The sequence below is a fragment of the Rutidosis leptorrhynchoides genome, chromosome 2, assembly GCF_046630445.1.
Source record: "Rutidosis leptorrhynchoides isolate AG116_Rl617_1_P2 chromosome 2, CSIRO_AGI_Rlap_v1, whole genome shotgun sequence".
NCBI classification, from domain to species: domain Eukaryota; kingdom Viridiplantae; phylum Streptophyta; class Magnoliopsida; order Asterales; family Asteraceae; genus Rutidosis; species Rutidosis leptorrhynchoides.
This window is the reverse complement of record NC_092334.1, coordinates 30,855,222-30,868,695: the sequence shown is the minus strand read 5'-3', so window position 1 is coordinate 30,868,695 and position 13,474 is coordinate 30,855,222. Positions and strand designations below refer to the sequence as shown.

Below are 13,474 nucleotides of genomic sequence, written 5' to 3'. Positions count from 1 at the left end.
TGTTAGAAACCTGGAACAAAGAAACAACAACTTGGTCAATAAAAGTCAAATTACCTTTTTGGTAATTTGACTTTAGGATCAGAAGTTGTTGACTTCATCATTTCCTTTTTTAAACATGTCACAAATAGCCAATCCAACGGTTCAACTACAGCAACAAAACAGCAGTTTTCCTCATTTGTACATGGGGTTCCAAAGTTGTCTTGGAGCCATCCCATATTAAGAAATAGCTGTTAGAATATTTGTGTATAAAATGAAACTCTCAGCCATTGTAAAAATCAATTCAAGTGAATGAAAAACAATCACTGATCAATTATTTACAACAAATTCAGCTTTTAATTCTAATTTTATCATGGTATCAGAGCTAACGGTGTAGATCCAAGATCAATACACCTGTTTTTAAGCTGCAATCATCTACCAAAAAAACAGAAAAATTAAGCTTCCATGTCAAAGTGACGGTAGCTTAAATGCCAGAACAGAAAAACAGATTATTTAACCAAGCTTCCATGTCAGAAATTGACGGCAGCTTGGTCAACTGTGACGATCGCTCCAAATCCATATGGACAATACGTCATTCATTGATTTCATTGCTAGGTATTTGACCTCTATATGATACGTTTTGTAAACATTGCATTCTTTTGAAAAGGCACACCATAAATGAATATTTAAATCAAAGGTTTTCGACATCTGATGATTTCTACATATAGACAATCACTGTAAATAATAGTTTACAATAGTACTTCCATTGACAATGCAGTCAAAATAAGATACATGGTGATGATTTGGTGAATGCAACGTTTTCTTGAAAAATATGCCATGTATGACTCCATGCACATAGCTTGTCTAACATATAAGCAAACAGCGGAAGACTTCTAGGAAACCTGAGAATAAACATGCTAACAAGTGTCAACACAAAGGTTGGTGAGTTCATAGTTTTAGTGTTTTGCATATCTGTATATAAAGGTGGATCACAAGATTTCAGTTGTTTCATCCAGAAACGTTTATCAAAATATTCTACGAAATTGAGCACCCTGGTAACTAAACTTAACGTATATATAATTTGTACCCTTTGTATAATCATCTTAATAATACACGCAAACCAACGTGTACGCTTCTCAAATAGCATACGTCCGTTAAAAGGCTAGTGCTCTAGCTCGGACGGGGATATCAAGCCCTATGGATCCATATACTACTACTCGCGTAAGAACTGGCAGTTACTAGTTACCAAAGCTAAGGGATTTTCGGTTCAAACTCAGTGTAGAATTTAGTATGTACTTGTATCCATTGCGTTTAAAATAAAGTGCATGTATTCTCAGCCCAAAAATATAGATTGCAAAAGCAATTAAAAAGGGAGCAAATGAAACTCACAGTTTAATATTGATATACAATATTGCAGGAAAGCACGTACACGCATCGGAGATGATAAACACGAGGTTTGATTCACAAAAATACCCCCGAACATTACCCATAATTTCCTTGGCAATAACCCATATTTTCCTTAGCTCTAGCTCGCTCGGAAACTCGTTTTGAAAATTACTTGGACAACACTCTTTCGTAATATTTTATGTACATTATTATTTTTGTATCGCAAAAATAATAACACTAATAATAATAAAAAATAAGATTAATAATAATCTAATTATTAATAATAATAATAATAATAATAATAATAATAATAATAATAATAATAATAAATAAATAATATTACGGAGTATATATATATTTGTGTATGTGTGTGATTCAAATCGAGCGAAAACATTGGAATTTATAGATGTGGCCTGACAAACACTGCCATGCGATCGCATGGGTTTGAAGGCCTGTGGCCATGCGATCGCATGGCCTCCCCTTCCAGCTCACATATTGTTTGTCATCAAGCTTGTCGACATATTTTAAAAATAATATATATTATATATAATTTATATTAATTATATATATAATATATTATATTCACGTGCATAGTTGACTTGTAATTTTCATTCCGATAAGTCGTACGTCGTAACTCGACTTATATCCCGGTTCCGGTTTTTCGAACGTCCTTTCGTATACTGAGATAACTTGTACTTTAAGTTTCGTGAATCGTACATTTGTCAAAATATAGTTTTAAATCATCCATAAACTATACCATTGTAGCAAGCACTGTAGCAAGTTACTGTAGCAATTCACTGTAGCAAAGTCAATTTCACTGTAGCAAATAGTGATTTTCAAAAATACTGTAGCATTTTGGGTACTGTAGAAATTTGAAAATGTTACTATCGTTTACTAAATAACTTGAAATTATATATATGTATATATCTTTTTAATATACATAAATCAGTTTTTAAATACACATTGGAAGTTATTTATAAATTTTAATAATAAATATTTCAACTTATCATATATATTCAAATAGATATTTAAACCAATAAGTTTAATGTACGATATCAAATAATTAATACATTGTTACATTTTCAAGTTATAGTATATATGTATCTATTTACATATAATTGTTCGCGAATCGTCGAAAACAACCGAAGGGTATTTAAATATATAAAAGTAGTTCAAAAATTTTGAGATTCAGTTTTACAGACTTTGCTTATCGTGTCGGAAATGTTAATCATACAAAGATTAAGTTTAAATTTGGTCAAAAATTTCCGGATTGTCACATCAACGATCAAAATCAATTACAATTCAAAACCGATCAAAGTTACCCGAGTGTGCTATGTAAACCATCGAAAGCCGTCACCATGAACCACCATCGACCACCACAACCGATGAGTTGTGTTTATTGTGGGATAACAGAACACACAACAATCAATTGCTATAAACTTCTTGGGTATCCCAATTGGTGGCATAGACGGGAACACGGTAAAGTGGTAGCAGAGGCCGCCAACGGCAGCACAATAGTCAACCCTCAAAAAGGACAACCATATCAGCAATTGACAAGAGGTAATTCGAATATCTTATCTCAATCATACCCGTCGACTAAATGGGTGAGGGTTAAAACCTCAAACCCTAAAATTATGCATCCTCAAACCCCTTCATAAAACGATGAGAAAGGGTAAATCTGGAAAGGATAACCCTAGTTCATCGATTCAATCGACCAAAGGTACAAAATTTCTCTCCAATCGTTTCCATTGTCTTGGAGAAATGACTGAAGAGGAAGGATTGCATCCTTTTCCTCGATCAAAACCCCCACAATCAGAAAAAAAGGAGAGAAATAACTCAAAACCAGGAGAAGAAGATTTAGATCCCTGTATTGGATCAAAATCGCCAAGAAAAAAGGGGAGGAAAGAAAACCCTAATTTTGTCCCAATATTATCGACTGACCAGAAGAAAAAGGGATGGTATATGGAAACTAGAAAAGTGGGTAGATTGGGTAGATTAAATATATTTAATTCAAACCAAATAAATGATTCGGTCAACCATGAATCTAGTGACATGTTTTGTGGGCTAAACAGTGATTTGGCCCAAATCCAAATAAATTATATGGATAAAAATGTTAAAATGGTCCAAAACTCTATTTTATTAGAAAATAAACGTTTAAATGATTCGTGTTTTATCGAAAAAGCTAATATAGTCTCAAATACAAAAAATACTGAATGGATCTTTGACTGCGGTGCTACCCACACAATGACTTTTGAAAAGTCTGATTTTTGTTCCGAATCAAAACCCCGTGTTAATAAAATTCAAACGGCTAATGGAGGAATTGTACAAGTTGAAGGGGGTGGGAGAATTGAAGTCACTCCGACTATGAAACTATCAAATTGTTTATATATTCCAACCCTATCTCATAAACTTTTATCCGTTAGCCATGTTACCAAGGAACTAAATTGTGCTGTTTTATTACACCCTACCTTTTGTATCCTACAAGATATACGGACTGGGGTGATTATTGGGCGGGGCACTGAACGGGGTGGGTTATACTACGTAAACAAAGTAACCCAACAAGGTTCTGTGATGCTTGTACACGGAACACCCGATAGGGATGCATGGTTATGGCATAGGAGATTGGGTCATCCTTCTGCAGGATACTTACATGCTTTGTTCCCTAGTTTTTTAAAATCCAATGTTAATTTAAACTGTGAGACTTGTATTTTAGCCAAAAGCCGCCGAAGTACATTCAAACCTAGTAACACTAGGAAAGATGTACCTTTTGCTCTTATCCACTCTGATGTGTGGGGTCCTGCACCGGTTATTGGGGGGATAAATTTCTGGTATTTTGTCTTGTTTATTGATGACCATTCACGCATGACCTGGATTTATTTTTTAACTCGCAAATCAGAAGTTTTTGAAAATATTTCCCACTTTTATAAAATGATACAAACTCAATTTAACAAAAATGTACAAATTTTGAGATCCGATAATGGGGGTGAATTTGTCAATACTTCAATGAAACAATTTTGCGAAGAAAACGGGATTATTCACCAAACATCTTGCGCTTACACCCCCGAACAAAATGGAGTAGCCGAACAAAAAAATCGACTACTCTTAGAAATGACAAGAGCTTTATTAATTGAATCTAAAGCTCCGAAGAGTTTTTGGCCCGAAGCCCTTGCTTCCGCTACCTATCTTATCAACCGTTTACCGAATAAAGTTTTGGGCACGAAAACCCCTAAAGATACCCTTTCCCAATTTCATACCCTTCCGACTTCATTTAGCATTGAACCTCGAATATTTGGGTGCTCGGTCTTTGTCCATATTTCGAAACACGAGCGTACCAAACTTGATCCTTGTGTGGAAAAATGTGTCATGGTCGGCTATGGAATAAACCAAAAAGGATATCGGTGCTATAGTCCCAAAAGACGTCATGTCTTTACTACAATGAACTGTGACTTTGTCGAAACCGAATATTTTTATGATACCCAACTCACGAGTGAGGGGGAGAAAGAGGATAATGACACTCTCAGTTGGATAACCTGGATACCTAAACCTGGTAACATTCAAACACAAAATCTTGATTCCGAATCATCAAATCCTGATCCCGAATCACCAAATCTTGATCCCGAATCATCAAACCCTGATCTCGAATCACCAAATCATGATCCTGAATCACCAAATCCTTGTCCCGAATCACCAAATCATGATCCGAATCACCAAATCCTTGTCCTGAATCACCTAACATTGAACCAAATGATATCTCCTTAAGTAATGGAGTTCAAGAGGAACAAAACAATCAAACTCGAGATATACCACTTGACAACGATTCCACTTCTGCTGAAACCACGGAAAGATATGTTCTACCAGAAAGATCCAATAGAGGAGTACCACCAAAGAGATACTCTCCAGAAAAAGAAGCTCAAAGATCAAGATACCGAATTGCTAATGTTGCACATGGAAATCTATCAAATGAAGCAGAGAAATTCAATTCTGCATTATACTCTGAAGAAATTCCAGCTACAGTTGATCAAGCAATAAAATCTGACAAATGGAGAAAGGCCATGGAAGAAGAAATGGAAGAACTCAAGAAAAGTGACACATGGGAAAAATGTGTCATTCCTCAAGGAAAAAAACCAGTAGGAAATCGATGGGTGTTTACAATAAAATACAAACCAGATGGTACCATTGAAAGATACAAAGCCCGGCTAGTTGCCAAGGGATACACTCAAAAATATGGAATAGATTATTCTGAGACTTTCTCACCAGTTGAGAAGATTGATACCATCAGGGTCCTTTTCTCAGTTGTTGCAAATGAAGATGGCCACTTCACCAATTTGATGTAAAGAATGCATTGCTTCATGACGAACTAAAGGAAGAAGTCTATATGGAAGCTCCTCCAGGATTCTCCAGAAACTTCAAAAATGGGGAAGCTTATCGACTTAAGAAAGCTTTATATGGTTTAAAACAATCCCTGATATTGCTCAATAACATCATATATATCTATCGCAATATCGTGTAAAATGCTCTAGAATCGAGGATAATGAAGGCGTTTCTACAAGTGATAATCCAAGATGCGCAAATTTGTATCAGAAGAGTGATTTACAAAGAGTTTTGATGATTTATGACATTGGTTGATCCCGATATGACTTAAGGTCTATTTAGTGCTCTAAAATGGTAAAACAAAGCTTCCAAGGTGTTAGGCTTCGTCCAAATAAAAGAGGATTGAAAAGAAAGTGAAACAGTGGATTTCAGCATATCTGGACGTCGTCCGGGGTTATAGGACGCCGTCCAGCCTCTTGAATCAGGACGCCGTCCTGTATTTGAGGATGCCGTCTAGCTATTAAGGACGGGACGCCGTCCAGACTTTTTGGACGCCGTCCCGTAGTAGGTTTCAGCCGACTTTTGTGCTTTTTACCTACTTTCTCCACTTTAAAACTACTGTTTTGAGGGACTGTTTCATAACTTACGAACCAGAGAGTACAGAGATGATTTTTAGGAGAAAAATTGGAGAACTCCAAGCTCTTGGAAGAGGCTCAACATCAAGACATCAAATATCAAAACCTTCATCATCCAAGAACTCCTTGTTCTTGTAGGTTATTCCTTGTTCTAAAACAATGATTTCAGTTGTTAATCTGATTGTTATGTTGTCTGTTACCATGATTGTTGGCTAGTTTCTATAATGTTTGTCTAGATTAATAACCAAGGTATTGGATGTAATCTTATTGATTGAATGTATTATGTGTGATAGATTAAAGCTTGAATTAAGAACCATGCTTATTGCTGTTAAAATCATTTGTATCTAGTTAATTGATATGTTGTTGATAAAGAGAACTCTTGTTGATGTATTGATGATGTAGCGTGAGGGTGTACTAAATAGTATTAATTTTTACTACAAAATGCGACGAAATATTACACAAGTTTTATTTATTTATTTATCGAGTGGATATACCTAAACCTTGCTACAACACTTATAGGCAGTGTACCTAATCGTAGAGTAGTGTAGTTTTTAGTAAGTCCGGTTCGTTCCACAGGGAGCTGGTGAAGTTAACGCTATATTATTAAGTTTATTTGTAAAAATATATATATAAATAAGTAGTAGTATTATTATAAAATGGGGGTTTTACCGTTTAATGACCGGTTTGTCGATTTTAAGCGTAAAAATAAATGACAAAAATTAAAGTGCGTAAAATAAATTGTGATAAATAAAATGACAGAAAATAAAATGACAGAAAATAAAAGTGCGATGAAAAATACAATAAAATAATTATGCTTATTTAAACTTCCGTAATCATGATGTTTAACGTTTTGATTTTAATTAATTGTTACTCGGGTTAATTGTCCTTTGTCATGGTTTATTTGATACCTATCTGGTTTTTATCCATAATAGTCCATCGGTCATAAATATAAAGTGCGAGTGTCCTCGTCAAATTACCCTTATACCCGAAGTCAAATATTCCAACTAATTAAGGATTTAAACTGTGACGCAGTTATCACTTCTGTCAACAATTACACCAGTTATCACTGTATGTAATCTACCCCTGTTTTGATTAGATATGAATATTAATTTACCCACTTGATCAGTTTGAATAATCAATTACCCAACCCGAATAATTAATTAAATGATTATAATAGATTCCATATGAACGTCACTAAATAGGACAACCATAATCATTATTAATTATTAGGATAATTAATTTGAAGATAGGTTCGACAGACTCCAATGAGTTGTCACTCAATTAGACAATACCCCCCATCTATTAATAGTCAATAGTCCAATTTCCACAAGTGTCGGTCTTTTGCCCAAACCTTAATTATGGTACAAAATCCAATAACCCCGTCTTAATATTTAGTCAAACATCACGATTACTTCGGCTTAAATAAGCATAATAATAACTTAGTTACGAGACATTAATTTAAAAAGGAAGAACATAACTTACAGTGATTATTAATCGCGTAGCGTTACACGGACAGAGTTCCTACTTTAAAACCCGTAAAACATTTCTTACAATAACCCAATTATTATTAATCTTAAATTAAACTTAATATTATAAATATAAATATAAATTACATAAGAAAGAAAGAAGATTGGAAAAAGGAGTATCTAAATCATCGATTTAGATGGCCTTTTATAGGCAAATGATAAATTGAAATTTTCACTTATGACCCCTGAACTATGCTCAATTAACAACTTTTTATTATTTAATATTATTCTTATTATGAATTATTTAAATATTATATTATATTCTTGTGCATAGTTGACTTGTACTTTTTACACCGTTGCGTCGAGCGTTGAGAGTTGGCTCGGGTACCGGTTCCGGATTTTCGAACGTCCTTTCGTATAATTTAATATCTTGTACTTTGCGTTTTGTAACTTGTACTCTTGTCATTTTTAGACGTTTCTCATCAATAAATTGAACACTTTAATTGTATCTTGTACTTTTTAGCTTTTCGGACCTTTGTGTCTTCAATTCGTCGAATCTGCCTTTTGTCTTCGCACTTATTTAATATAAACAAATATTACTTGAAAATAGAACAATTGCAACTAAAATCTTGTCTTTCTTGAGGGATAATGCTATGAAATATATGTTCCTTTTTAGCCTTATCAATATCCCCACACTTGAGCGTTGCTTGTCCTCAAGCAATACAGTCTTGAAATAAGATAATACAAATCACACGAATCACTTCTTTATTCTTCACACTTTGTACATCAGTGATTTTGATAGAGCGGTATAAACAATGATAGTAACGATAGAACCATGGTTGAAGGTGGTTGTGCCATCCACAGTTGCCTCGGGTTCAGGTCAACGACACTTGCAATCAAATAGCCGATTTACTTTCGGTTTCCAAAGCAAAGTGCACATTTGAAAGGCGGTTTACAGTCCCACATGACTATAAAAATGTAGATCCTTAAGGAAATTGGATCTTTATGAAAACATTTGATCTTTTGAAAATTCAATCTAGATTTTACCCTAGATAAGTTTTCTGATTTGATCCACCATCGGTGTTGCAAAATTTATTTGTGGATCAATATTTTGGCTAAAAACTTTTAGGTTCGTGTTATCCACTACTATCCCGGTATTGGAAAGCACACATCCAGTTTACTTGTTCCGTATATTACCTTTCGGTAAACTACCGTCCGGTTGTAAAGGAAAGCGATGAACAAGAAACTGTTAAGGCAATGTCCCATGACATGCAGATGATTATGGTCTTTTGACGTGTCGGATGCTAGTACTATCCTTGGTAGGAGCAATAGTAAAGATCATCCTATGATTTTTCGGTCTGGCACAAGGTCCTGTCTCCGACCATGCTATGCAACCACCGTTCTTACGGTTGACACCCGATTTGGTTCAGGTGACCTAATGAATTCCAGGTGAATTCCTAGGATTTTACGTTCAATGGTAATGAACGCATTGAAAATGGGTTTTCAGAAAACAAATCGGTTTGTATTTTTGATCAAAATATTTTCTCGTTCAAGCTTGAGTTTAGATATCATTGAATTCCATGAGTTTGAATTCTCAATCTTTAAGGTCAATCTCAAGGATTGAGTAATATCAGGCTTAAAAGCTGATTTTTGATCTTTAAGGAGATTATCCTTTCTGGGGATCTGATTCATTAGTCTTATCAAGCTAATTTGCACGGTGCCTCCCCATTGTACGAGATAAATCCTTTTCATGGTTAGGATAAATCTGACCACTTGGCGACCCTGTTTGATGCTGAGGTCTGTGGATTTCCTGCTGATTTTAGAGATGACTTTTCTAGATTTTTCGTCAACCTACAGCTGGTCTGGACGACAACTTCTTGACCTAAATTAAGAAGCGTATGTCTTTTTCGGAAGACTTTACTTCCTTTTAATGATGGAATTGATTCATCGTGTAGATCCATCTTTTCTTTCAAAAGTATTATAATAAATCGGGTAAAACTGATTAGTATCGTCCAAAACAAAAGCACCTGCAATAACTTTACAGAAACATGTGATATATAGTTTTTTAATTAAATAACTTGGTACATTCTCCCCACACTTAGTTTCTTTCTTTGCCTTTTTATTCTCTTCAATTCCATTTTAAATGAATTTAAGCATTTTGGGTTGTTTCTCAATTTATGTCCTTTTCGAGGTAACGATAATTTCGATATTAACACCTAGTTTTCATCGTTCATAAATATGTATAAACATGATTTTGAATTCGTTTAGTTGAAAATTTTTCAAATTTTTACAAAATTTCGCAAATAAACAAAGCGTAAACTCGAGAGAATTTATAACCCTTCCCCACACTTGAGATCATGCAATGCCCTCATTTGCATGAAATCAGACTACAATTATAAATTCATGAGGGTGATTAGCGTAGAAAAGTGATTAAAAATACCGAGTTTGCAAACATATTGTTGTTATTTCACATTTGATATTGTCGTCAAAATTATTAGCTTTTGCTGAACTTAATGCTAGTCTTTGAAAGTGCGCTGTTTTACCCTGTTTTGTACATAACATAAAATACAAACATATATACATATTTTTGAAGTTTGGTATATAACCTCACGTTCAAAAATTTATAAAACATAGTATTTTTTGGCATACTTTAAATCAATAAAATTAAAAATAATGATAACAAAATTTTTCGTCCCGCCCTCGGGTAAAGCAATTTTGGTTCAACGACCTAATCCTCAACTCACGACGAATTTTAGAAATCATTTTTTTAACTTAATGAAATAAAGTACATTTTTGTTTTTAAAAAAAAACACACAAAACATAAATTTTAAAAAGCATATTAATTTAATATAAAACCTACAAAACAAAAAAAAATTCAGAATGGGGGAAGAAAACGAGTTCTTTAGTGTCTGCTAGCGGAAAAGACCAATCGGATTCCATTCTCGGAACTACACGAGAACAGAACAATTAACTCTAGACATCATTTTCTTTTTAGAACATTTAAATCTCCCCACACTTAGGTAGCTGTGGTGTCGAAATTGTGATTAACTTCATCGTCAATTTCTCTTGGTCCATAATCAACTTGCATATCCGTGACTTTTTCTTTAAGCCATTGGTCGGATTCCTGTGTAATATCCACAATTTCAACTAGTTTCTCCTTTTCTTTAGGTGATAGATTGGATACTAACCGGTTACATAACTTAAAGTTCCCCTTGGTTCTAGCATCGCGAATCCGTTTAATAAGTTTCTTCATTGAACTATTAATAACGGGGTCATTTAATTTCGTATCAACAACGGGGTTCTTTGTTATCAGGTCATCATTAGGTGTTACTTCATTTTCCCCACACTTAGGCGTTTTATTATTATTAAGCACTACCGTTGGAGTTGGTAGAACAACATGGTTGTTACCAATCGTTTTTGCTGGTTCAATGGTTTTGATTGGTGGAGATTTAGACTTTCGAATCATAAAGGTGATCGATTTGTTACCACTACTAAGTGTCATTCTTCCATTTCCTACATCAAATAACGCCCCAGTGGACGCAAAGAATGGCCGACCTAAAATTAGAGGAACGTTTGGGTCCTCTTCTATGTCAATGACAATAAATTCGACTAGAAAGGTTAAATTACCTACTTGAACGGGTAGGTTGTCAGCAATTCCAACTGGGTGCTTAATGGTTTGATCAAAGAGTCGAACACTCATATCCGTTGGACTTAACTCACCTACACCTAATCTCTTATATAATGAAAGAGGCATAACACTCACACTTGCACCTAAATCTGCTAGTGCATCATACATGACACAATCGCTAAGTAGACAAGGAACAATAAATTCACCCGGATCACCTACCCTAGGTGGAGGTTTTGATGGAACTTTATTCACCGGGTTTACTTCTACTGTTTTTGTTTCTTGCACTTTCTTATTCTTTTTCTTCTTCTTCTTTCCAATGGTATCACCAACTTTATTACCTATTACTTGCTCATACTCCACTCCTTTTCTTGGAAACGGGATGGGTGGTTTGTATGGTGCCACCACTGGCTTTACATACTCGGGTGGTGGTGGTGTAACTTCTTCATTGTTACTCACATCTAAAACCTTCCCATTTTCTGGAGCTGGTTTTTCAGAATTCGTTGAGACCATATTAACATTCTCATTCCGAGGATTTACTTCAGTATTACTCGGTAGCTTTCCTTGTTCCCTCTTACTCATCATGCTAACAAGAGTACCAACGTGTTTTTCTAGATTCAAAATGGTAGCTTGTTGAGTTCTTAATGACTGATCAAACCTCTCATTCATTTGGGTTTGAGATGTAATAAATTGTGTTTGAGATTCCACTAGCTTGAATACCACGTCTTCCATATTTGACTTTTTCTCTTCGGTTTGTTGTTCTGGTTTATATAAGCCAGGTCTTTGTTGATTGAAAGTGTTGTTTTGAGTTGGTTGGTTATTCGGACCTTGTTGGTTATACGAGTTATTGTCGGGTCCATTTGGATTATAAAGAATGTTTTGATTTCGATTGAAGTTTAGCCTTGGCGGTTGATAATTATTTTGATAATTATTTCCCGGCCTTTGGTTCATATAGGAAACATTCTCACGTTGTTCCATCGTTAGTTCAATGTGACAATCTTTCAATAAGTGTGGTCCACCGCATTGCTCACAACTGATTCGTATTGCGTGAATATCTTTATTCATCTTTTCCATTCGTCTTTCGAAAGCATCTATTTTTGCGGAAACAGAATCAAAGTCATGGCTAGAATCGGCTCTAGCCGCTTTAGATGATCGAAAGATATCTTTTTCTTGATGCCACTCATGAGAGTGGGAAGCAGTGTTATCAATAATTTTGTAAGCTTCAGTTGCGGTTTTCTTCATAATGGAACCACCAGCTGTTATGTCGATGTCTTTTCTTGTAGCAACGTTGACACCTTGGTAGAATATTTGTACTATTTGATAAGTGTCTAAACCGTGTTGAGGACATCCTCTCAACATCCTTCCGAATCTTGTCCACGCCTCATATAATGTTTCATTTGGCTTTTGTGTGAACGTAACAATTTCTCCTTGAAGTCTCACGGCTTTAGATGCCGGAAAGAATCTTTGAAGAAATTTTTCAACTAAGACATCCCATGTGTCAATCGCCCCTTCAGGTAACGATTCTAACCAATCTTTGGCTTCTCCCTTTAAAGTCCAGGGAAATAACATGAGATAGATCTGCTCATCTTCCACTTCTCGGATTTTGAATAGTGTACAAATTCTTTTAAACGTACGAAGATGTTCGTTGGGATCTTCTTTTAGCGTACCACTATATTGGCACTGATTAGTTACCATATGTAGAATTTGTCCTTTGATTTCATAATCTGGAGCATTAACTTCTGGCTTAATAATGGCGTGACCTTGGCCCGTGCGTTTAGCTCTCATTCGATCTTCCATACTTAGAGGTTCCGTTACTTCCATAATTGAATTCGTTGAATCGGTATCACTAGATGATTCTGATTTAATGGTTCGTTCCTCAACAATCTCTGTTTGAATGATTGGTGGCTCCGGAGGAAAGTTTAGTGGTTCAGGATCTACGAACCGTTCCTGAATATTCTCTGGATTCTCAATTGAGAGGTTGGGTTCAAAAAATGGATTATCGGAAATTTGAACTGAAGTACTTGGTCGACTGGATGACGATTCTAAAGAAAAATCAACGGCGGTTATATTTGCTA

At 35.1% G+C, this 13,474-nt stretch overlaps 1 non-coding gene across 1 annotated transcript; it reads left to right on the top strand.

The window, feature by feature from the left end:
* The first annotated feature begins 12,729 nt into the window (after positions 1-12,729).
* LOC139895278 (small nucleolar RNA R71) lies at positions 12,730-12,836 on the top strand. The gene has a single exon (XR_011775737.1). It is a non-coding gene; the product is annotated as a small nucleolar RNA R71 (small nucleolar RNA).
* The last annotated feature ends 638 nt before the right edge of the window (positions 12,837-13,474 follow it).